Source organism: Elephantulus edwardii, unplaced genomic scaffold (assembly GCF_000299155.1).
Source record: "Elephantulus edwardii isolate Elephantulus edwardi_28Jun2011 unplaced genomic scaffold, EleEdw1.0 scaffold00121, whole genome shotgun sequence".
Taxonomy (NCBI): domain Eukaryota; kingdom Metazoa; phylum Chordata; class Mammalia; order Macroscelidea; family Macroscelididae; genus Elephantulus; species Elephantulus edwardii.
Window position 1 is genome coordinate 1,284,767 of NW_006399871.1, and position 24,793 is coordinate 1,309,559.

Below are 24,793 nucleotides of genomic sequence, written 5' to 3' on the forward strand. Positions count from 1 at the left end.
TGTGCGGGGAGAAGGGTGCAACAATGAATGAATGGAATCCCAAAATCTCTGTAGATGTTCATTGAAATGAAAAATAAACAACCTAAATTTAAAAAACAAAAAAAACAAACTTCTTTTTCAAATGCTCAAAAACCTTTTTCCCAATCAGAGCATCCTATAAACAAAGAGGAAAATGGTGAGAGAGAAAACAAACTGGTGGTCGATGAAAGGCAGAGGAACTGTGAATTAAGGAAGAAGGACAGTGTACCAACAGAACAGAGGGGAGGCCTAGGCACAAAACAACACGGTGGGCCCATCCCAGTCTGTCAGGTCTATCAGGGCAGAGCTGTCACACCTGCTCAGGAAGGAGACTGGTTTGACAAGGACTGTAGAGTCCTTAAGAGGTTGTGCTGGGCCTGACCCTTCCTGAGTCCCACCACCCACAGAAGAGACACTCGAGTATCTTCTCTGAGCAAAGTGTGGGACAAGAGGAAGGCAGCACTTCTGAGAGAACCATTAGTGAGAACTCACCATGAGATGCAACTTGCCAAATCCTGACTGGGTAATATCACAGGTCCAGAGTCCAGATTATTCAACAGATAAGCACAAGAAAAAGGAATGGAGGAAAGAAACACAGATTTAAAAGACTTAAAAAGATTTCTCAAAATTTTAAGTGGACAAATTTAAAATACAGGATAGAAACTTGGAAGATAAAACAAAATGGAAGCATAAGGCAATAAATTTTTAAAAAGTCAAGATGAGGGTCACTTTTGGGGAGAAGGAAGGAAACTCAAAGGATACAGCCCATAGAAGGGCCACTGATGGGGCAAAGCTCTATTTCTTGACTTTATAATGTAGTATATTTTTTTGTACTGTTTCCTCTATATTTGTTTTATTTTATACAATTTTTTTAAAGTAAAGTAAACCAATGCACAGATAGAATAAACACTTAAAAGTGGGACCCCTATCCAAACCAATCCATAGCCATCAAGGTGATTCTAAATCACAACAAGTCTATAGGACAGAGTACAACTATCCCATAAGGTTTCAGAGCTATAAATCTTTATGGATGCATACTCCTCCAACTATTGCCTTCAGAGCAGCTAGAGATTTCAAACTACTAGCTTTTCAGTAAGCATCCAGTATTTAACCCCTTATGCCACCAGGGTTCCTAAAAAAAAGGGGGGGGAAGGAGAATATTTACAAAGTATAAAAAATATTAATCCAGGTGAGCTCTGGTGGTCTAGTGGCAAGAAGCTGCACTGCAATCCCTGAGGTGCATGGTTTAAATCTACCAGATGCTCTGCTGGAGAAGGAGGAACAATCTCCTCCTGTACCAGTCAGATCTGATTTGATGGTACACACACACACACTAAAAAAATTTTTAAAAAATTAACCCAGCCCCCCATAATCTCTTGTAGATATGTAATGTTCCTGTGTTTAAATACAGACCATCTGAGCTAAGAAACACAGATATTCACTGTGTACACTGTTGGATATCCTGTTTTCTCCACCCCAGATCCAAAGCTGAACTAAAACTGTCAAGGTCAATAATCCCCCAAAATAACCAGCAATCTAGACTTTAGAACCTGCAGTAGAAAATGGATATCTTCTGTTTCTCCTGAGAACCTTATCAACCTCCTGCCTGTTCAGTAGTGCCCTGCCGCATTCCCAGGCTGGGAGAAGCCCTATAGACTGTTTCTTCTCTAGAATGTCAGAGGATTTAGAGTGAGCACTTGGAGCTTTATTTTCAGTTCCCTTCTGGTAGTATCACGGTCATTTTCTACACAAAGGTCAGAGACTAATGCTATTACTATCATGAAATCCACAGCCTTCCCCACAGAAAACCCAGAGCTCAGCTCACCATCAGCACAGAATCATAAAATATGTTACCTGCATTATGTAGGAGCCGGGACTCAATTTTTGTGCTTCAATAACTTATTGCCTTTGAGCGGGAACTGATTCATGGTTGACTCTCCATCGAATTTTCAGAGGTTAAGAATCACACAAAAGAAGATTGCCCATCTTTTTCCCACAGAGCAGCTGGTAAATTCAAACAGAAAATGGTCACCTCTGGGTTAGCAGTTCAATTCCCTACAGACTGGGCAATCAGAACTCCCTAATTTTTGTACTCAGGACAAGCATTCCCTGCTCAGAAGTTAAGCACCAGTGCTTGGACCCTTACCTTCCTTACACCCGAAAGCTCACCAACAGGTTCTATGCTGTTTGCTCCTTATGCAACAGCTCAGATTTCAGGGGGAGTTGCTAACTAAATTAACGTTTAGAAATGCTGTACCAAGTTCTTCCAACTACAAAATAGACGGGGTGGGGGGAACCCACACAACACAAAACTCAACCAAACTGCAGATTTCCAATTCCTGTTCTAAAGAATTCCAACTGTGCTCAGTAGTAAAGGGAAATTTCACATTCCAGGTATACAGCAGGCTAACATTCAACCAGGAATTCCCACGTTCCAGGTCTTTCAGAAGGCATCTGTTGGCCAAAAAGCCAAAATTTTAAATTACTATTTACCCAATTAGGGAGTCAAAGCAGGATAATTAATACACACATATATACATTTATGTATGTTGCTAAGTGCCATCGAGTCAGAACTGACTCACAGCTGACCCTCCAGTAGCAGCTGGCAGTTTGAAACACCTGCCTTTGGGTTGACAGCAGAACTCCTTACCACCAAGCCACCAGAGCTCCCCTAAGAGAGAGAGAAAGTGTGTTTGTATGTACTTATGTTGCTGTTGTTGTTGTGTGTTGTTGAGTCAAAAGTGACCCATAACTGAAACTATCCAAGGTTTTCAAAGGCATTAAATCATACAGGTGGAGACTGCCCATCCTTCCTCACGGAGCAGCTGGTGAATTCAAACCAAGTGCCTTTGGGATTGCAGCGCAGCTTCTTATCACCAGGCCACCGGAGAAACATTTGATAGGTAGATATATATCTTTGAAAACTAAGACTCTTTTTCACAATAGTTATACATTGTTATTGATAAGTCCAATTAGAAATTATGTTATGCAAAAAAAAGGCAGGTGATTTTGAGAAAACAGAACTAAGCACATATCAAAGAATCTCCTTTAAAAGCTAATCAGTGTTGACTAGTTAACTGAAACCTTGATACTCAAGTTACTATATGTAGTTCTTTACTCAGCTTGTGAGATAAGAGGGTGTATCAATGAGTGCCTTCAAGTGCCACCATTCCAGGCAAGACACCACGGTGCTCAAAAATCCCAGAATGGTCAGGCTAGAATGGTTTTCCAGAAGGAACAAAGGAGCTGTTTCTTTTTTATTTTCTTTTTTATAAAGATTATCTGATACATGCAAAATAACCTATTATGTACATACTTATAAATCAACACACACCAAAAAAATGAACCTATCATCACTCAACCTAAGAAATAAGTTCAGCATTCATGAAATAGCAGACACCTAATTTACACCACAAAGGAAAAAAAGGCAGATGTAATAATAACAAGTAACAATTATGGAGGACTGCCAGGCACCCTGCAGATATCTTACTAAGTAAGCTATCATTTCATTCTCAGTAGCCTATGGGGAGAACACTAGGTCCTATTTTATCAAAGCAGAGAGGTCAAGTGCCTTATTTAAAGCCTCACTAGGATAGGAGGGCCACAGGGGACTTGCTACCTCTGGCTGGTTCCTTCCTCAGATCCAGGTTTAGACTGGAGCGCAATCAAGTGTTTTCACTGCTCAGCCCCATCTGACTAGTGCCAAAAATCTTGCCCCAAAGCAAGCGCACTTGAGCTCTTCGGAAGTTATGACCCAAGATACCACAGTATGACTATATCTTATCTGAACATCTATTTTTTGAAAATTCAATTCTGTCCTATTAATAACAAGCATTAGAATGTACACTGTGGTCATAGTATGACAACTATGTTTCATTCTTTCATTTGAATAATATAAAACTTCACTGCCAAGGCTAAAACAAAGAAATTATCAAATGGCTCAAGCAGAAGGTTCCCCCTCCCATCTTGCAATAAAAACAAATGACAGGCAGAAGTGTCAGTGTTGACTGCTTTTTCAAGATTCTTCCAGGGAAAACCAAAAACTGGACATTTTTTTCCAGGAGCATAATTTTTCTGGGGTGGGGTGAAATGGCCCAAGGCATGGATCAAAGAAGGTAGCAAGATCTCTGCACAGGGTCTATATCCAGAACAAATTTGCCTTTCATGAAACAGTGCACTTATGGCTTTGCACTATCTGGACTTTCACATCTTCAACTAGTTCAAAAGTTGATTTATGAAGAAACAAAGACAATAAGAACTGGAAAAAAAAAAGAAAAGAAAAGAAGAACTGAAAAATCCAATTTTATTCATTAACAGAGTAACTAACCCTACTCGTTTGAGAGTGTTCAGAACACAGGAAAGGTCACAAGAACACCAAGCCTCCTATGACTGAGCACTCAGTCACCCGAGGGAATAGCAGACCTCATCAAATATGGCTTTGGAGATGTTGTAAAAGAAGCCATATGTCTGTAAAAGGACCCACAAAATGTTTATCAAAATCATCTGTCTTGTCCATCCGCCCAAGATGCCGAAGGGAAAGAAGGCCAAGGGGAAGAAGGTGGCCCCAGTGCCCACCGTGGTCAAGAAGCAGGAGGCCAAGAAAGTGGTGAGTCCTCTGTTCGTGAAAAGACCCAAAAACTTTGGCATCAGGCAGGACATTCAATCCAAAAGGGTCCTTACCTGCTCAGTCAATGGCCCCGCTATATCCGACTGCAAAAGCAAAGGGACATCCTATACAAATGACTCAAGGTGCCACCCACCATTAACCAGTTTACTCAGGCCTTGGATTGATAAGACTATTACTCAGCTGCTGAAGCTGAGTAATTGGCCAACAATTACTGACAAGAGACCAAGAAGGAGAAGAAGCAGAGGCTGTTGGCAAAGGAGACACCCACACCAAGAGCCCCCTGTCCTCTGTGCAGGGATGAATAGAGTCACCACCCTGGTGGAGAACAAGAAGGCCCAACTGGTGGTGATCGCACACAACATGGACCCCATAGAGCTGGTGGTCTTCCTGCTGGCCTTGTTTCATAAGATGAGTGTTCCCGACTGAATTATCAAGGGCAAGGCCAGGCTGGGCTGTCTCATCCATCAGAAGACCTGCACCACTGTTGCCTTCACGCAGGTGAACTCGGAAATAAAGGCGCTCTGATGAAGCTGGGAAAAGCTATCTGGACCAATTACAATGACAGATAAGATGAGATTCACTGCCACTGGGGAGGCAATGTCCTGGGGCCCAAGTTGGTGGTCCACATCGCCAAGCTAGAGAAGGTCAAGACCAAAGAACTCACCACCAAACTGGGTTGATGTACACATTGACTTTTCTGTACAGAAGAATAAACTTAGTCCACCATTTAAAAAAAAAAAAAAGAAGATGATGATAAGATCAGAAGACCTACCTGGGGCAGACAGAAGGAGGAGTACCATTCCAGGGAGGCAGCAGTGAGGCCTGTAAGGAAAAAAGGCCAGGGTGGCCCCTCCTTGCCCAAGGATCACAGCAGACCGGACATAAGAGGCCACAGCAGGCCTGACACTAAAGTGAAAGGTCCTCCCAAAGCCACAGCCCACAATGGGCCTCATTCTCCCAGGAAGCCGGGTGGCAGGAGGCGAAAGCAGCAGCCGGGACATTCCTCCACCCCCTTGCGCAGAGGGAAAGGGCACATGCAGCCTGGGGCACAAGAGGACTGCACAGGAAGAAAATATGTGTAGCACTGTCCAAAAGGGAATCCCAGGGGGGGACAAAAAAATCAGGAGAGACCTGAAGTGCCATGTTATTAAATCAGGTGAAACTGGCCAACTTGGGGAGAAGCCACTATATGGTTAACAAGGTTAAAAAAAAAAAGGAGGGGGAGAAGTTCAGGGCTTTGTAGAAATACAGAACCCCACAGACCCTACTAGCTCAGGGCTGGCACAGCAAGCAGAAAAACCAATTTTCCTGCTAAGAACTTCTTTCCTGAGCCAAAGAACCCAGTTATTTTTTTTAAAAAACTACTTTTAAAACAGGAAAAAGCCTATCTTTGAGAAAGACAAGTATAGAGCTTTAAGTCTATACTATAATACTGACCTTTCTGACAAAATATTGTGATCTTTTCAATAAAGAAGCAGAAGCCAACAGTAACACAAACCCAGAGCAGAGAATGAGACAGAAATCCTACTGCTACTTGTGACTTTAATGAATTCTATTTTTAGATCTTTAATAAAGAGCTCCTCTTTAAGTCTCCTCCTACCAAATTTCTCCACTCAGGCAACTCAATCTTCACAACACTTCTCAAAATATAAAAATATAAAAGACACTTCAAATCTCACAGGAGAGAGAGAGTAGAGTTCTCTATACACCTTCATCTCCCAAGACTCAGCCCCAGCTCAAGGACAACTCAGTGGGTCGAACCCCACCATTTAAAAACTCAATAAGTATAAAAAAAAGGGGGGGGGGAGGAACAACTCAGAAAGCAATGAAGACTCCCTGAGGTCAGGGCAGTTCTGAAGCAAAGGCTACCTACCAGCCAAATCAAGAGAGTACAGCAGTCAGAGAGGCAAGGCACATATTTAACACAAGTATTCCAGAGTTGAACTAAAGGCCCAGAAAAGGACAGTGTCCCAGTTGTGATTAATAGCCAAAAAGAGGGGAAAAGTTACTTAGAATTCCATGATTGATTACCTCATTTTTCTTGGCAAAAAGTCACTGCAGAATCAACCAAGCCCTGGAGAACAACTGATCTAACTAAGCAAGGAGTTTATGACAATCAAGGTAGAACTTGTTTACTTTCTCTGCAGACCACATGAAGAAACGTCTTCAGCAATCCCACAGCAACTCTGGGGTATATGGGTTGCTATCGGACTGCTAGAAGGAAAACAGATGACCCTAACATTTGCAAAAATCAAACTAGAACCATCTTGCAATTCTGCTATTACATCTAAATGCATATACATGCAACTAGAGAATTTATGAAAGGGACCTCATTTCCTGCTTGTGGAGTTCCACACTCCAAGTATAAAAACATCTGCATATGGCGAGGTTGTGGAGAAACTGGAACCCTGATTCACTGTTGGTGGGAGTGTAAAATGGTGCAACCCCTGTGGAAAGCAGTATGGCGCTTTCTCAAAAAGTTGCAAATAGAGATACCATCTGACCCAGCAATTCCACTACTGGGAATATACCCTGAAGAGACCATAGCTGACATCCAAGCAGATATATGCACACCCATGTTTATTGCAGCTTTGTTCACAATAGCAAGGAGTTGGAAACAACCTAAGTGCCCATCAACAAACGAATGGCTAGAGAAGCTGTGGTATATTCGCACAATGGAATACTATGCTGCATTAAAAAACAAGGAACTCATGCAATATTATTCAAAATGGTTGACTCTGGAGAACATTATGCTGAGTGAAATATCCCAGTCACAAAAGGACAAATATTACATGATGCCACTGTTGTAGAATGGGACTGTCCTTGGGGTTGGGGAGAGACTGAGTAAGATGGGTTCAATAATGTATACTGCACTGAAACAGAGGAGGGAGAAAACTGTTTAAAAGAGATATATAACTAGGTATTTCTGCCATCACAGGAGACTAGAGCGAGGGCTACATGGTGGAGGGGACCTGGGGGAGGGTTTGTAAAACAATGAAAGAATCTTTTCTTTTACTTTTCCATAATTTTTGAACTCATGTACTTATAACTTGTTAGTCAAATTTGTGTCTTCTAGGTTGCAACACCCCCATGATACATCTTCAAGGATATGAACATGTACGGCCAAGCACAATCAATAAGAGTGCATCTAAATCCCAAAATCAATCTCCATAATAGTCTATGTGTTTCCTACTGCCAAAGGGGCCCTTTAGAGTAGTGAGAGAAGATCTTCACCCTGAAACCCACAGCGTCCCTTTTCAGCAGGAAGTAGCTAAGAGAATACACCATCCCCTTTTCCTTATGACTCAGGGTGAAGTCTCTCTCAGGGAGGAGTGATAGGGAATGGCAAAGGACACACTGACAAAGAAGATTAATCAGAACTGGCTTTGACAAGCACTGTGGCATTTGGACAAGAACAAACTGGGAGGAGGGTAGAGAGAATAGTGCAACAAGGAATGAATGGAAACCCAAAATCTCTGTAAATGTTTATGAAAATTAATAAAATATAGAAAGAAAAAAAAACATCTGCATAATGTTCAAACCACTAGTTGTAAAGAACATGGACAGGTCTTACTAAAAAAAGGTAGAGTTGGTGGGGGGCAGGACCACCTAAAAAAAGTCCAATAGTGATTACTTCTATAAAACATAATGCAAATTATAAAGCCCCAGGAATTGATGGAATATCAACTGATAAATTTCAACAAATAGATGCTGTCCTGGATGTGCTCACTAGGTTGTGCCAAAAAAATCTGCAGGAAACTGCCAGGCCAACTAACTGGAAGAGATCCATATTTATTCCCATTCCAAAATAAGGTGACTCAACAGTGTGGAAATTACTGAACAATATCATTAATATCACATGCAAGCAAAATCCTGAAGATTATCCAAAAACATACAGAACAGTAGTACATTGACAGAGAACTACCAGAAATACAAGCTGGGTTTAGAAGAGTTCATGGTACTAGAGACATTACCGCCAATGTCAGATGGATCTTGGCAGAAATCAAAGATTATTAGAGGAATACCTACCTGTTTCATTGACTATGCAAAGGCATTTGACTGTGTGGATCACAACAGTGATTAACCTTAAGGAAAATGGGAATCACAGAACATCTGATTGTGCTTATACGAAACCTATACTTGGACCAGAAAGCAGTTATCAGAACAGGGCAAGGAAACACTGGTTCAAAATCAGAGTGTCAGGGATGCATCCTGTCTCCCTATCTTTTCAATCTATATGCAATCTATATTATTTGGGAGGCTGGGCTCTGTGAGGAGAAATGTGGCATCAGGATTAGAGGAAGACTCATCAACAACCTACATTATGCAGATAACACAACCTTGCTTGCTAAAACTGAGGTGGATCTGAAGCACTTGCTGCAGAAGGTCAAGGACTGTAGTCTTCAATATGGATGAATCTCAATATCAAGAAGACAAAGATCCTAACCTTTAGGTCGACTGGTAGCACCAAGATAGATGGAGAAGAGATTGAAATTGTTAACAATTACAGCTTGCTTGGCTCCACAATCAACAATCTTGGCACCAGCAGTCAGAAAATCAAAGATGAATTGCATTGAGAAAATATGCTGTCAGGTACCTCTCTAGAGTACCGAGATACAATGATGTCAGTCTATAGACTTAAGTGAGCCTGTACAGGCCATAGTTTTTGCAATTACTTGCTATGTATCAGAGGGCTGAACAATGATTAAGGATGACAGAAGAAGAATCAATGTCTTTGAGTTGTGGTGCTGCATAAGAATTTTGAACATACCATCGACCACCAAGAAAACAAATAAGTCTGTCTGGAGAGAGTGAGACCAATTTTCTCCTTGGAGACTAGGATTCTGAAGCTCTGGCTCACATACTTTGGGCATGTGGCAAGGAAGTACTGGTTCTTGATAAAAGACATCATGCTCAGAGAAGTGGAGGGACAACACAGAAGAGGAAGGACCCAGATGAGATGGACTGGTACAGTAACTGGGGCAATGGGGGTAGCAGTGTGGGAGTTAGTGAGTCTGGCTCAGGACAGGGCAGGCTTCAGAGCTGTTGTCTGTAGGGTTGCTATGGGTTGAAGGCAACTCAACAGCACATAATAAAAACAACAACGTATACAAATGATTATATGAAACATCATGTGAGTGAAGAATAGTATGAAACACAATGTCTATAAATTTTGTAAGCAAACCAATATAAAATAAAATTTTTTTTAAAAATTAGAGTAAATGACAATAGAGGGAACCACATAGGCCACATCGTCCCTGCAACCTTCCATGGTGCTCTGCTTACCCTTGAGCTCCCCTCAAATGGCACACCCCCCTTTTGTAAGGTATCCAAGGACCGTGATTGCCTCAGGAAGAAAGAATCTGGCTGCACAGCCTCCTGCTCCATTCCATTTCCACAGCTGTAAATTGTATTTTGTGTATGTGTGCCATCAAATCAGATCTGACTGGTACAGGAGGAGATTGCCCCTTATTCTCCAGCAGAGCATCTGGTGGCCTCAAACCGTGCACCTCTGGGATTGCAGTGCAGCTTCTTTGTAGCTGTAAGTTTTAATGAAACAGACGGTCTTATCTTTCTTCCAAGGAACAACTGATGGGTTCAAACCACTGACCTTTAAATTAGCAGTCCAATTCTTAACCTGCTTAGCTACCAGGGTTCCTATGTAAGAATGCTAAAAACAAAAAGAAACACCTCAACCTCATTGACATCACATAGGAACCAAGTCATAACCGATCCTCAATGGATTTTTGGGTGGGTATAAACAGCAAGGAAGAAGACTGCCCATTTTTCCTCCAGGATCTGTTAGTGGGTTCAAACTGCCAGAGAGGTGCCACTTTAGGTTAGCAGCACATCTAGCTACAGACTACACCACCAGAGCTCCTTAAGAACTAGTGATAGGTTACCTGAAATATATTTCTAGAACAAAATTCATACTAGATTTGAGGTTTATAGAACAAATATTAGAGCAGGAGAAAAGCTGGATGAAAATTATCTATATTAGTCTGATCTAAACTCAGAATTACTCCCCACGGGCTATCTCTGGGGGACAACAAGGAATTTAAAGGTATGCATTATCTGACAATTTTTTCCTCATTGTTTTGATGTGCTGTCATACAGTTTCAACTCACAGAAACTCTATGTACACCTCTGTGCCACATCATCCTCATAAGCATTGCTATTTCTGAGCACACTGTTGCAGCCACTGTACCAATCCATCCTGAGTGAGGGTCATATTCATTTTAGACGACCCTCTACCAAACATGACTGTCCTCCTCCAGAGACTGGTCCCTTAGTCCCTTCTGTTAGCCTGGCCAAAGTCTAAAGGCAAAGTCTCACCCTCCTCACTTCTAAAGAACATTCTTTTTTTATTTTTTTAATTTTATTTTATTTTTATTATTTTGTGTTGTGTGTATCGTCAAATCAGATCTGACTGGTACAGGAGGAGATTTTTCCTCCTTCTCCAGCAAGAGCATCTGGTGGATTCGAACCGTGTACTTCTAGGGTTGCAGTGCAGCTTCTTGCCACTAGGCCACCAGAGCTCGCCTAAAGAACATTCTGATTGTAATTCTTCCATGACAGATTTGTTTTCTGGCAGTCTACAATACATCTAGTATTCTTCAACAAGACTCACTCAAAAGCACCAATTCTTCTTTGTATGTTCTACAAACCTTGTTTGTATTCCAGTTTTTGCAAGTAAACAAGGCTACTGAAAAATCCATGGCTTGGGACAGGTGCACTTTAGTCTTCAAGGTAACATCTTTGCGTTTTAACAATTTAAAGAGACTTTTTGCAGATGATTTGCCCAATGAAATGTATCTTTTTCCATTTCTTGGCTGCTTCTTATATTAAAAGTATCCTAAAATTACAAATATCTGAAAAGTCTGTGATTAACCATTTGCCACATAGTGATTATCCCATCTCTTTACTTTGCAGTTGTCATTTCAAGTACTCTACCTCACTTTCTAATATGAAACTGCTTTAAAAGCTTTTATCTTCCTGGACGGCAAAAGGCCCTATGAGGAAAAAAAGGAACTGAAACTGATGAATGCCCACAACTAAGATAGAATTACACCACAATGACCAATTGGAAAGGAAGTGGGAATGCCACTCAGTCTCCTGCCCACACCACTAATTAGTTACCCTTCTTTGTCAAAGGTCACTACTAAGGAAAGGATGTATTTTCTAGACAAAACGTTCAAAATAGTTAAGGTTTTAAAGATATAAAATTAACTCCAATGTCTGTACTTTAGACAGTATTATTTTAAAAACAATTCATTCAAGAAAGTGTAACTAAATCTGTTCTACCTACTTGCTGTTGCAGAGTGCCTGGGGTCTTAAAAGCTTAAAAGCAGTGAGCAAGGCACAATCATTATCCTCTACTCACCAACAGAGGAAAAAAGGGAGTCAGGAAGAGGAGGAAGAGAAAATTCATTGTTTGGTTAATTACCTCCATGAATTAAAAGAATTAAATAGCTCCTACCTACCATAATTGATACATTCTGATAATCTGCAGAACAACAGTAGTCAAAATGGGAAAAGTGAAGAACAAAATTTAATATTCTCATGGACTTTGGTGAGAATCTTTGTCTTCTTGATATTGAGCCTCAATCCATATTGAAGGCTGCAGTCCTTGACCTTCTGCAACAAGTGCTTCAGGTCCTCCTCAGTTTCAGCAAGCAGGGTTGTGTCATCTGCATAACACAGACTGTTGCTAGATCTTCGACCAATCCTGATGTCACACTTCTCATAGAGCCCAGCCTCCTGGATAATCTGTTCTGCATACAGGTTGAAAAGGTATGGGGATAAGACACATTCCTGGTGTACACCTTTCCCAATTTTGAACCATGCAGTGTTTCCTTGCTCCGTTCTCATGACTACCTCCTGGTCCAACTATAGGTTTCACATTAGCATGGTCAAGTGTTCTGGGATTCTCATTTTTCTCAGAGTCAGCCAAAGACAGTCAAATGCCTTTGCATAATCAATAAACCATAGATAGGCATTCTTCTGGCACTCCCTGCTTTCAGCCACGATCCATCTAACATTAGCTACAATATCCCTAGTACTATGACCCCTTCCAAAGCCAGCCTGAACTTCTGGCAGTTCACTGTTGATGTGCTATTCCAATCATTTTTTGATCAGCAGCATCAGGATGGATGGTGAAGAGATTGAGATTGTTAACAGCTTTAGTTTGCTTGGCTCCATGGTCAACACTCTTGGCAACAGCAGCCAGGAAATTAAAGGACATACTGCAATGGGAAAGTCTGCTGTTAGGGACCTCTCTAAAGTACAGAAGAGCAATGGTGTCACTCAGGAGACTAAGATGCACCTGATACAGACCATGGTCTTTGCAATCACTGCTGCGCATCAGAGAGTTGGACGATGACTAGGGAGGATAGAAGGAGAAATGATGCCTTTGAGCTGTGGTGTTTGAGAGGAGTATTGAATATACCATGGACTGCTAAAAAAACAAATGGGTTCATCCTGGAGAGGGTTAAACCAAGCTGCTCCTTGGAGAAAAAGATTCTGAAGCTTCGTCTGACATACTTTGGACATGTTGCAAGGAGGGACGTAATGCTTGGGAGGGTGGAGGAACAGTGCAGGAGAGAAAGACCCTCTATGAGGTGGACTGATTCAGTGACTGGAGTAATGGGAGTAGGTGTGTCAGAGACAGTGAGACTGGCACAGGATAGGGCAGTGTTTAGGGATGTTTTACATAGGGTCGCTATGAGTCACAAGTGACTCGATGGCACATAACAACAACATGGACTTTAGACTTTCTGGACCCAAAGGGCTCCGTGAAGCCCCCAAGTACTGTCTTGAGGTAATCTTTTTTTTTTTTAGGTAATCTTTAAACTAAGCCAAAAATATCCCCTGAAGTCTCCTTAAAAAGCCAACAATTTTTCAGCTTAATTGGTAAAGAACATCGCCTTGAGCTCTGTGATCTATTAATAACTACCTATATAGGATAAAAAGACAACAGCAACTTGAAAGATTGATGAAGAAACTTAGGAGACAGTGAATTTATGTTCATAGAGAAGGAACAATTCAAAAAGGAAAAGATGAGAATTGTACAACCAGAAGAATTCAATCAATGTCACTGAATTGTACTAGGAGAAACTGTGAAGTAGTATGTTTTGGCCATTTAGATTTTTAACAATAAAAAAAGTATAATTGAGAAATAAAGTACTGACACCATCAAATGCACCCCATGACATGCAAGAAAATGACATTCTGTTACAATATTGATATTTTTAAATATTTAAATCATTTTTCTCATTAGAACCTTACCGCTAACATACAAACTAAGTAAACTTGAGTTTTGTGCTTAGATTTGTATTGCTCCAGAATGTCTCTACCCTAGATCTTTGGAAATGCTTAGCTAACAAACCAAATCAAGAAAATAAGAAACCTTATTCACTAAGGCTAAATTAAGCCTTCTGAATGGTGTAATTCTGTAAACTACTCTAAAACTTTATTTATAGAAATTGCTAGTATAGCATTATCAGTAATAATCAGAACAAATGAGGATTATAAATAGTCAAAGTTGGTTTTGTGACTCCTACGAAGACATTTAATACATAAAGATCTGCTATGAAAATGACCAAATTAGTAACTGGAATATTCAAAACTGCCTTACTCCAAGAAGTATCTTCAGGCCTGGAGTGGCTGTCAATACAGGAAATCCAGAGAAAGATGGAGGCTTAAGAAGCAACAGTATTATAACACTGACAAAAGGGTAGCAACACTCTAATGCAGAATGGGAGAAAATATGCTCTGGGAAAGGAAAAGGAAATCCCTAACTAACACGGCACACCACTTAAGAATATGCTACTTGAATTTCTTCGCACATCACATTCCCCTGAGGTTCAACATTAGCTCTCTAATCTCCATCTGGGGACTCTTCAATGTTCATACCTGCCTTTCTGACTTTCCCTATTAATACAGAGGTCTCAGCCTCCAGTCATGAAGTACAGTGGCTCCAGTCTATAGCACACAAGGTAAACTGAATAACCAAACTTCTCATTCCTATGAGAGAAGTTAAACTTCCTATGTGGGCTAGAAAAAAAAATATACAAACCTCACTCTTCTTTTTGGCCCATCTAGCTAAACTAGAGGTACCCCTCTCATCAAGAAAACTATAACCAAAATAAGCCCAACTCAAAAAGTAAGCATAGAAACAAAACCACAATGAGATGCCATTTCAATCCTATTAGAATGGCTAAGATGGAAAATAATTTTTTTAAAGTAATACATGTTGGCAGTGATGTAAGGAAATCAGTGGGAATGCAAAATAATACAGCTTGTTGTGCAAAACAATGTGCCATTTCCTTAAAAAACTGAAATGAGAACTAGCATATCACCTAGCAAATTGTACTCCTGGATGTATACCCAAAAGACCTGAAAGCACAGACTCAGAAAACACCATGGCAGAGGCAAAACCCTCAAGGCAGGTCATCAAATTCTCTCCTGACAGGAGGGCCTCCTTTCTTACAATTATCTTTTGCTGCCCCGGTCTGCCTTCTTCATCTGTACCCAAAGCCAGTCTATCTTCTCACCGTTTCCTACCAGGGCACCTACTCTGAACTTTCAGAGGCTACCCCCTGGTCTAGTTTTTGCCTTCAGGTGTATCTTTGCCTTGCTCATCCACAGGAGACAACTCCTCTCACTCTAACCTGTCTACCTTTGGTCCTCAGATACAGCCTCATCCTTCTTCCCTCCTCTTCCTTTTTCTGTTCACCCTTTTCTAGTTTCACTACCTGCCACAAGACTAGCTGATCCTTCTTCCTCTTCCGCAGCCTAGAGGATCTTCTTTCTCAAGTCCTCACCCATGCTTAGCTGATGCTGTTTTATGTCCTCATCCTCTCTCCATTGCTTCCTGGCCGTTTCACTCAACAGAAGGGCCCTTCTGCCACCAGCACTATATTTAGGCCTCAATGTCTGCTGAACTCACCCTGGAGTTTTCTTCTCCCATTACCTCACTGTCAACCACTCTCTTCTTCCAGGTACACTATCTTCCCACTGAAGAGCTCAAGTGGCATAGAGTCTAACATGTCAGGCTTCTAACTATAAGGTCAGTGGTTCAAATCAACCAGTTGCTCCAGGATGGGCAGTCTCCTCCCATAAAGATTTACAGCCATGGAAACCAGTTAGAGGGTTGCCAGGAGTCAGAATTAACAACAGGAGGATCTCCTCCCTAGACTACAGTAGCAACCAACTTACCTCCAGTCCAGGCACCACATTCATTCTGGGAGCTCATTTCTTAAAGGATGCACTAGTGGTCTAGTAGGTAAAGAGTTGTGCTGCCAACCCAAAGGCAGGTGGCTCGAATTCACTGGCTGCTTCAAAGGAGAAAGATGGACACTCTCTTTCTGTGTAATTTACAGCTTCTGAAAAGCCACTGCAGGGTCACCTATGAGTTGGTTCCAACTTGATGGCATGTAACACCACCATCACTTAGGATTAAGAGCTGATCCTGACACAGCTGTGCTCTAGGCCCCTTAAACCATCAATGTTTCCTGCTGACAACTCCAAACTCCTCCACTTCACCTTCTGGTCCCAATCCCATCTTCCAGAACACACAGAAAATATACTCCTTCTTCTCCCTCCCACTCCTAGCCATGCCTCTTTTACAGCCAGGGTGTGTGGACCTTCCTGTCATTACTCCTTCACCAATTAAACCATTAAGCCTTCTTAAAGATCTATCCCATCACTCACCTATCAGATTGTGGTGACTTGTAGGTTGCTATGATATTGGAAGCTATGCTACTGATATTTCAAATGCCCATAGGATAACTGACAGTGACAAGTTTCAATATCACTTTGACTACAAAAGACAGGCTACAAAGAAAGATCTTAATATACCTCTTTTTTTAAAAAAAAGGGGGGAGGGGTAAAGACAGTGAAAACTTTATGAATAGCAGCGGAACACTGTCTGATATTATGCCAGAAGAGTACCTCAGGCTGGAAAACACCCAAAAGTAGACTGGAGAAGAGCCACCTCTTCCAAGTAGAGTCAACCTTAGTGGTATGGACAGAGTAAAGCTTTAAGGACTTTCCATTGCTGATGTGGCACATTAAAAATGAGAAGAGAAAAAAAAACCAGCTGCAAACATCCATTAATAATCGGAATGTGGTGTGTACAAAGTATGAATCGAAAAAAAAATGGAAAGTCATCAAAAATGAACGTGCAGAGATCAATATTCTAGGCAGTAATGAGCAGAAATGGAAGGGCCATTTTGTAATGGACAATCATGGCTTAATATACTGAGAATGACAAATTGAAAAGGAAGGATGGCACATTCAATGTCAAAAAAATATTTCAAGATCTCTCCTGAAGTACAATACTGTCAGATAGTATCTGTACAACTAAAGGGAAAACCAGTTAATACAACAACATTCCAATTGACCTATCAACTACTAATGTCAAAGATGAAGAAACAGAAGATTTTTAACTTTTACGAACTTCTACAGCTAGAAATTAATTAAATGTACAATCAAAATACTCTGATAATTACTGGTGACTGGAATATGAAAAGTTAGAAACAAAGAAAAATTGGTAGTTGTAACAGTCTTGGTGATAGACACAATTTGGAGATCACATGACAGACTTTGCAAGACCAATGACCACCAGGCAACATCTTTCCTCAGCAGCATAAAACAGTAACTGTACGTGGGCCTGAAAAGCCTTGGCTAAGCACTCAGCTGCAAACTGAAAGGTTTGTGGGGTTTTTTTGGTTTGTTTTTTATTTTTATTATTTTGGTGTGTGTACCATCAAATCGGATCTGACTGGTACAGGAGGAGATTGTCCCTCCTTCTCCAGCAAAGCATCTGGTGGATTCGAACCGTACACCTCTGGGATTGCAGTGCAGCTTCTTGCCAGTAGGCCACTAGAGCTCCCCAAGGTTTGTGGTTTAATCTCATCAGCAACTTCCGCAGGAGAAAGATGTAGCACTCGGCTTCTGTACAAATTTACATATTTACAATCTTCACCCCCATGGTTCAACTTTCAGTCAGACAACTGAATGGCCCATAAGGTGATCAGTAACACCAACTACACAAGATCAAAAGACAGCATCTGTTCAAAGATAAAATCTTGAGAGCAGAAAAAGGTAGAATAGAAGGATTACCAGAAATGAGAACTACAGTGAGGAAGTGAGAGGAGTGTGATGACATTGTGACTATTATAATGCTAAAAAACAAAATATGAATGGTTTAATGGGAAATCAATTTACTTTGTGAACTTTCATTCAAATGACAAAAAAAGAAATACTTACAGCCTAAGAAACCCTATGGAGCAGTTCTACTTTATCCTACTAAGAATGAGAACTGACTCAAAGGCAAGTCTGACTAAATACAGAGACCTTGCCAAACAGAATACATGAGAATCACACTGACTTTATGGCCACTGAGTTGGAACTGAATCATAGCTGATCCTCCAGCAGGTTTTCAGGGATTGTAAATCACACTGGAGGAGATTTGTTCATCTCTCTCCCATTATCTGTGGGAAAAGACTCTAGAGAAGCTCAATGTCATTACTCAGCACAAAGCCAGAAGCTAACTACAGAACAGACTCATTAATTGTTCATATGCAAATTCTAGGTAAAACTAAAGAAAATTAAAAACAAGTCCAAGAGAACTAAGGTACGACCTTGAGTTTATCTCCCCTTAAAACTTACAAAACAAAACAAAACAAAATAAATAAATAAAAAATAAATTAAAAAAAAAAACAACTTACAAAACAGGTCAAGAATTGATGAATGACATAGGAAGCACCAGATGAACAGTCTATAGAGTCACTGCATGAAAAAGAACCAGTCAACTTTCAATCATTTCAGAAGCTAGCATCTGATCAAGAACTGACAGTATTAAAGGAAGAAGGACAAGCTGCACTGCAGGCAAAAATGAAAAACAAAAAAAAAAAAGAGACCACTCCCAAGTTCTCCAAGATAACTGAGAATCTTGGTTATCCAGTACCACTGTAACAGGAATACCATAAGTAAATGGTTTCAACAAAGATAAATTTATTCTCTCCATTTAAACAGTTAAGAATTCCAAATCAGAACACCAACTCTAGAGGAAAGCTTTCTTTCTACTTGATCTGGGGGGAAGTCTGTCTCCTTTCAACATGTGGGGCTGAGGTTCCTTAGAGAGCTCTAGGTATCAATCTTCCCCTAGGTCCAGGAGGTTCTCCATGTAAGGGCCCAGGGTTTTAGGAATATGTTCTACTCTAGGTTCTTCTTTCCTGATGGTAATTAGGTCCCTCCTCTGTTTACTTCTCTCTCCTCTTACCTTTTTAAGATAAAAGATGGTGTAGGCTACACCCTAGAGAAATTTCCTTTTATCAGATAAGAGATGTGACCAGAGCATGGTGTTGGGATTCCACCCTAATCCTGTCTTATTACCAGAACAAATACAACCTAATCCTCTTTAACATAACCTAACCCTGGCTTATTAACCACCAGCAGAGATTAGGATTTGTAACACATAAAGAAATTACATCAAATGACAAAAGGGAAGATAATCTGAGAATGATACATATTTATAGGGGATACAATTTAATTCCTGAGATGCTTCAACAAGTGGATGCAATGCTAGAAGTACTCAATCAACTAGAAAAGACCCACCCTTATTCATGCCTAATTCACAGAAAAGTGATAAAAAGAATGTAGAATTTATTGAACACTACCATTAAGATCACAGTCAAGTAAAATTTTTTGTTGAAGATCATTAGAAAAATTACTGTAGTAGTACATCAAAAGGGGACTGCTTGAAATCCAAACTGAAGTTGTAAGACTATGTAAAACATCAATGCTGATTTCAGATCGATCTGGTTGAAAGCTGAAAAAGTTAAGTGTATTGACTTTGCAAAGGCACTTAACTGTATGAATCATAACAAACTATGATTAACACTGCAAAGAATGGGAATGCCTTAAAGTGTAGCACTAAAGTTTTTTAAAAAAAAAGGAATTCCAGAACATTTAATGTGCTTGTTACCACATGGATTAAATCAAGAAGGTGTGAGCAAGGGTTGGATCTTTCACCAAACTTATTCAATCTGCATGCTAAACAAATAATCCAAGAGTTTGGGCTATATGAAAAACGAGTTATCAGGATTGGAGAAAGACTCATTAACAACCTGGAATACGCTGATGATATAAGCTTGTTAAATAAAAAACCTGAAGCATAAAATGATGAAGATCAAAGATCAGAGCTTTCAGTACTGACTGCATCTCAACACACACACACACACACACACACATACACACACTCTCTCTCTCTCTCTCTCTCTCTCACTCACTCACTTTACTTGGATCCACAGTCAATGTCCAAAGAAACAGAAATCAAGACATCAGGCAATACTTGGCAATCAGCAAATTTGCTGCAGAAGATCTCTTTATTAAAATGATGACTATGGTACTCCTGACCCAAGTCATTTTGTATTTTCAATTGCCTCATAAGGAAAGCTGGATAATGAATTTAAAAAACTGAAGAAGAATTGACATCTTTGAATTCGGGACTCAGTGAAGAAAGAATATTAAAAATATCATGGACTGCCAGAAAGAATGAATAAATCTGTCATGGAAGACTTAATGTCAGAACGATTCTTAAAAATGAGCTTAGGTGTGGCATTTGGACAAGAGCAAACTGGGAGGAGGGTAGAGAGAATAGGAGAATAGTGCAACAATGAATGAGTGGAAGCCCAAAATCTCTGTAAATGTTTATGAAAATTAATAAAATATAATTACAGAAAAAAAAAATGAGCTTAGGGTCACCCCCAGCTCCAAGCCTGGAACACTGAGGAAGCTGCAGCTACCAATTTCAAGAGGTCTATGCCAGAGACTGAGAGGCCTTATAATGTATGGGAGTCAGTACCTAGGAAATAACTGTCCCCAGCCAACAGGTACAGAGTCCTTGGGGCGTCGATGTTGAAGCCAGGGCCAGGTTTCATGATGATCCTGGAGATGCTGTGAAAATTTTCTCCTACGAGAAAATTCATTGAACTTTTTCAACTCAATCCATACCCCAGAACTTTTCTGTGATAAATGAGACAATAATTCATTTGACTGCAAACATTTTGAAATTTAAAAAGTTAAAAAAAGATGTGAGAACAGTGAGGCTTCATCTCATTTACTCTGGACATGTTATCAGAAGGGAAAAGGGATGATTGGTAAAGGAGAGGGCCAGTAAAAAAGAAAAATACCCTCAACAAGTAAAATTTACATAATGGCTGCAATAATACACTCACACTGAACAAAGATGGTGAGGGTAGTGCAGGACCAGGCAATGCTTCATTCTGTTGTGCAAAGGGTCACTATGAGTTGCAACTAACTCAACAGCAACTAACCACACACACACACACACACACACACACACACACACATCCATCCCCAATGCAAGTTTAGAGATCAAGTTCCTTGGCTTAATTTGGCTGTGTCCCCACAGTACCTAATGCAGGCACCAGGAAGGCATTAATGATCCCGGGTAGGTTTCGAGGTATTCACAGCTTGTTTCCAGAATTCCATGTGGTACTCATAATGTCCTGCCTCTACCCAATGCCAGATATCTGGACTTGATCTTCATCCAGAGACCCGACCCTGTCATTATCAGTTTGATCCAATACAAATGCAAATAATTGTAATTAAATGTTCAATATGGGTCGATATGGGGTCAAATCCTAACTGTCACATGCCAGTTATGCGACCTCAGACACAATCATTCTTCTGTGATTAAGTTTCCTCAGCCTGTATAAAGGGAGGGTTTTCTAAGAATTAATGATAGTGCACATCGGAGGGTCTTTTCTATCATATCACTGGGACACCATGCTTGGAAGGGTGGAGAGTCAGGGTAGAAGATGACCCTGGATGAGATGGACTGGCAAAGTGACTGTAGCAACAAGGGCAGGTATGTCAGGTACAGTGAGACTGGCTCAAGATAGGGCATGGTTCAAAGCTATTCATTCAGTCACTATGAGCAGTGGACTCCACTGCACCTAACAACAACTGACCTAAGGAGCAGCAGAGGTTGGAACAAAGGCAAGGAAAAGGACTGAACATGGACTAATCTGTCGCAACATAAATGAATACACTTTCACTCTCAGAGGTTAAGGCATTTGCCATACCCAAGAGGAAATACAATGCCCCAGGCTCAGGTGAGAAAGTAAGAGATAAGGTTTAAACAATCAAGTGCCAAGTCTCAATTTTCTCCAGCAACTATTTCAATCTGATGAAAAGGCCTCAAGGTCTCCCCAAGTCCTACCATTCTCAATGTTGAAGAGGTTGATACCAGCAAACTTGCGGTGACCATATCCAATTCCTTCAGAAGAGGTGGTTAAAACATTTAGTCACACTTGGTGCTGCCACTCTGTCCCACACACACTCCTAAATGCAAGCTTCTCCCTGTCCTAGTGTGACATCCCCTCTGCTCTAATTATTTTTTTTCTTCTTTTATCCTCAGGAGGTTCCTGTCCCCTCCCACCTCTCCTCTGCTGGCTGATCTCCAGGTTAAAAGTCCTAATACTTTCCCTTTCCCGTTAGTTTATCTGTGGCCACCACCAAGACCTTCCTAAATCCAAGTCTGAGTTGTGCTACTCCTCTCACTAAAAGCATTCCCTGGCTCCTGCAACCTCAAGCACAGAATTAAATTCTTGATCTCCATCAGCAAGGACCCAGGTTCCCACCTGCCAACTGGAAGACTCACTGGTGCTATTTTAGGTCCTAGTGTACATGTGGTTCCCTGTGTCCAGATCTCACTGTCCCCCAGCTAATGCCTACTGGCCCTCCTAGCTACATCTCAGAAATCCTCTCCTTAGGTTCTCAAAGCACCATAGGCATACACTCAGGGAGCAGGCACTGTTAATCATGGGATCCCCAACATCAGCTGCCCCCAAAACATGAGTTCCTAGAGAACAGAATCAGACACATAGTGAAGCGACATAGTTGTTGAACAAATAAATGTATTTTGTATTTCAGGACACTGAGAACTTGCCCTCTCTATTTCAAGAAAGGCATGTAGCAACACAAATTCCCATGTTCCCACCAGATGTCTGTTGCCTGTATAGTACTCCCTACCTTTATACAGTGACCCAAGGATTTGGTACAGTTTCCCACTTCATATCCAATTCTCTCCTTAAATATGATTTCTTCAAAAAACCACTCCTCAGATCCTTTAGGCATGAGGACATGAGCTCATCCTTCCTGGCTCGAAGGCAAACAAAGTTCAATGCAACTCGTCCAGATTATAACTGGATCTTTGAGTCTCCAAAAGATTCTTGATATTCTAAAATATCACAATGTCCCTGAACTCTACACACAAGTACAACTTGATAAAATTATGATACCCAGCCTAAACTAGAAATATCAAAACACATGGTAGAGGTAGCACATCCAGCTCTTTATCTGGACTTCTGTCCTATAAACAACACCCTCCCTGCTGCTCAGAGTCTGGGTTCCATGCCAGGAATCACTTCTACTCGCTTATTTAGGGAAATGGCTCTTAAGTAAGAACGCAAGGCTATAAACGCCTGTCCCAGGCTCTACCTCCAACCAAAGCAAACTTAGTAATCACTATGAAAACTAATTCTGAAATAACCACTTTCAAGTCTAAGCGCTCCTGCCTCTCCAACTAGTGAGTAAACGATGCATTTTAAATCACCAGTCGACTTTGTAAGAAATTATGCTAAAAAGCTTCTGAACCCAAGCCTCATTTTCTCCGGGGACATCTTCCAAAAGCATCTGTAGGTGCCTGGTCTTAACAAACATAAAGTAAAAAGGTGAAAAGGTAGCAGGCTTCCAAGAGGGTGGGAGGTGAGGAGGACCCAAGGGTGTAAGCAAAACCGAGCGTTGGCAGTGCCTCTCCCCTCCTCTGGTAGGGGCTCCAAACCTCATTCTCCAGCTCCGGCCGAACTGGGCCGTGACCCCGCTGGGGGCCCAGGAAGCCGCCCGCAGGCCGCACACGCCCGCGGCTGATGAGCAGGCCCCGCGTTCCGGAGGGCGCGGGCCGGACTAAGGCCTGGCCCACAGCCGCGTCGCACAGCCCAGGCCGGGCCGGCCAGCATCCAGAACCGTCGCCTACGGGACCGAAAGCAGAAGGGCCACACGGACCGCTCCGCTGTCTCACCCGCAAGGACGTCCGCGACCATGTCCCCGCCCCGGGCCCAAGAGCTAGCAGCAGCAGGTGTTCCGCGGGAGGCCCAGCCGGCGGCGGGGCTAGGGGACCCCGGCAACCAGGCACAGGTCAGGGGATGGGCGATGCACACTCACCGAGAGCCAGCGGGCGGGCCGCAGCAAGTGCCGGTTCCACTGGGCCGCAGGACGCCGCCGCTGCTCCCCGGGGACTCGGCGCTATGCCGCCGCCGCCGCCACTGCCGCCGCCACCGCCGCCGCCGAGCCCGAGGAGCGCGAGCGCCGCGCCGCAGCCTCCGCGCGAGCACGTACCGGGTGGTGAGAGGGCGCCGAGCGCGAGGGCGGGGCGCGCGGCCGGAGCCTAGCAACCGCCTGACACGCGAGTGCCACAGCCAATCGTGCCACCAGTTCCGCGCGGCGCCTCCTGGCCGTCAGTGAACCGCCCGCTTTTGCCTGCGTCTGCCGCCCCGCAGGGCGCCGCACCCGCGCGCAGACCCCGCCTCCGACTTCCCCGCTCCGCTCATTGGCTCGTCACGCCTCCACCCTGATAACCACGCCCCGTTCCGGAAGCTCCACCCCCTGAGACCCGCCAGGTCGGTCCAGGGGACACGCCCAGCAAGTCTGGGTCGCCTAGAACGCTCGGGACATCGGTAGGGGTGTTGCTCCGCTCAGTGTCAGGTCTTTGGATCTCTGAAACTACTGCAAGACCACACAGCTATCAGAACAGAAAACCGGTCCTGCCACAGCTGGCCCTTGGCTGCCTTTGGCCTTCCTAGTTCCCCTAAACTCAAAGCAAGAAGCATTCGCTTCTAAAGCACGAAACAATCGTAAATCGTTCTCTGAATTATGGAGGAGGACAACTCCGCTCACTAGTCCTTACACCAAAGGGGAAACTGAGGCTAGGAACAAGAGGGAGGAAAGCTGACCTCTCTCTAAGGCCGGAGCGCGGGAGGAGCTTCACCCTGATCTCCTCCCCCTGCCCGGAACGCCTGGAATCCGATGCCTCCTCTGGCTCCCGAAATAGCT

At 42.3% G+C, this 24,793-nt stretch overlaps 1 protein-coding gene and 1 pseudogene across 4 annotated transcripts in view; one reads left to right on the plus strand and one right to left on the minus strand.

The window, feature by feature from the left end:
- Window positions 1–24,222, minus strand: part of DAG1 (dystroglycan 1 (dystrophin-associated glycoprotein 1)) — a 72,391-nt gene extending 48,169 nt beyond the window's left edge. The window contains exons 1-2 of one of the 4 annotated variants that reach the window (XM_006892905.1): window positions 23,906–24,222; window positions 11,600–11,658 (exon numbers count right to left, since the gene is read on the minus strand). The gene's annotated coding sequence lies outside the window, so the exon portion shown is untranslated. Of the gene's footprint in view, window positions 1–11,599; window positions 11,659–23,762 lie in introns of all 4 variants that reach the window. The other 3 variants (XM_006892907.1, XM_006892904.1, XM_006892906.1) reach the window with 3 other exon arrangements.
- LOC102877023 lies at window positions 4,544–5,325 on the plus strand (annotated as a pseudogene).
- Window positions 24,223–24,793: the final 571 nt, after the last annotated feature.